This window comes from Kogia breviceps, chromosome 2, assembly GCF_026419965.1.
Source record: "Kogia breviceps isolate mKogBre1 chromosome 2, mKogBre1 haplotype 1, whole genome shotgun sequence".
Lineage (NCBI taxonomy): Eukaryota > Metazoa > Chordata > Mammalia > Artiodactyla > Physeteridae > Kogia > Kogia breviceps.
In genome coordinates this window covers 165,862,085-165,863,175 of record NC_081311.1, presented here as the reverse complement: position 1 = coordinate 165,863,175, position 1,091 = coordinate 165,862,085, and the positions used below count along the sequence as shown (strand labels likewise).

The following is a 1,091-nucleotide window of genomic DNA, read 5'->3' as shown; positions in this document are numbered from 1 at the left end:
AAGACCATTTGGGGGAACTTAGATTAGGTGCCAGTGTCACTTTGTATACATTAAGTGGTGTCTGAATATATATTTATTTTCTCCTAAGAAAGAAAATCACAATGTTTCTGATTTTCTGATGATCAGCCATGGAACAAAATGTTTTAAAAATCTGCATGTCAAAAGAATACTTGAAACCCACTTAATAAGTGGGTTTCTTATCTTAAGAAGATAAGAAAGTTCTAAACTATGACTATTGTGGGGATGAGTAATCCTACTTATAATTTGAGTTCACAGTTTCAATTTTTCCCCCAACTATTTTTTTTTTTTGGTGCATATAACACTATATAACAATCTTTATTACATGTGTTTCTACGCACTTCTCTAAATTCATTACAGAATGGGTATCACATCCATTCCCAAACAAAACAAAAGAAAACAAAACTCTTAAGTAGGATTCAAGTAGTAGTCTTAAAACCATTGTTATTACATGTGTTTTTAAAAACTTCTTAAAATATGGAACACCTCTCTAATTTTCTTGTCATCTTTGCATGAGGCCAAGATAATCTTCTCTGTACTATTCCAGTTTTAGTATATATGCTGCCTACTAAATTTTTAAAATTCATCAAACCCAAAATATATTGTGACAAACCACTTTAATTTTTCCCATCCACATTTGATGGATTTTAATATTTCTAACTTTTTTACTCAACTCATCAAATTTTTATTTTTTAAGAGTTTTATTTAACATCCAAAAGGGCATAAAAATTTCTGAAACCCCTCTACCTCTTTGAAAAAGGGAGTTGTATTTTGAAAGAAGTTTAAAAGGAGTTCCATTCTGGAAGAACTTAAAATCAATTCTGAATTCACTGTCCAGAAGACCTGGCAAAATTTGTCATCCTCACCCTTGCCTTGAACCATTGTGGTAGAGACTGTGAAGCTAACAGTAAGGTTCCTAAAATACATGTCCTTTCACAAGTCTATTCCCATCGAAAATGTTGTTTTTCCTCAGAAACATATTTGTGTTTATGAAAAAGCAACTACAGCGCAAAATTTTTGAGAGGAGGTTGAAAACAGGTACCATGGAAAATATTATTGATTTTGTATAAATG

General features: G+C 31.3%; 1 non-coding gene across 1 annotated transcript; it reads right to left on the bottom strand.

Moving 5' to 3' along the window:
* Positions 1–489: 489 nt before the first annotated feature.
* LOC131751676 (U6 spliceosomal RNA) lies at positions 490–592 on the bottom strand. Its single transcript, XR_009334247.1, has one exon. It is a non-coding gene; the product is annotated as a U6 spliceosomal RNA (small nuclear RNA).
* Positions 593–1,091: the final 499 nt, after the last annotated feature.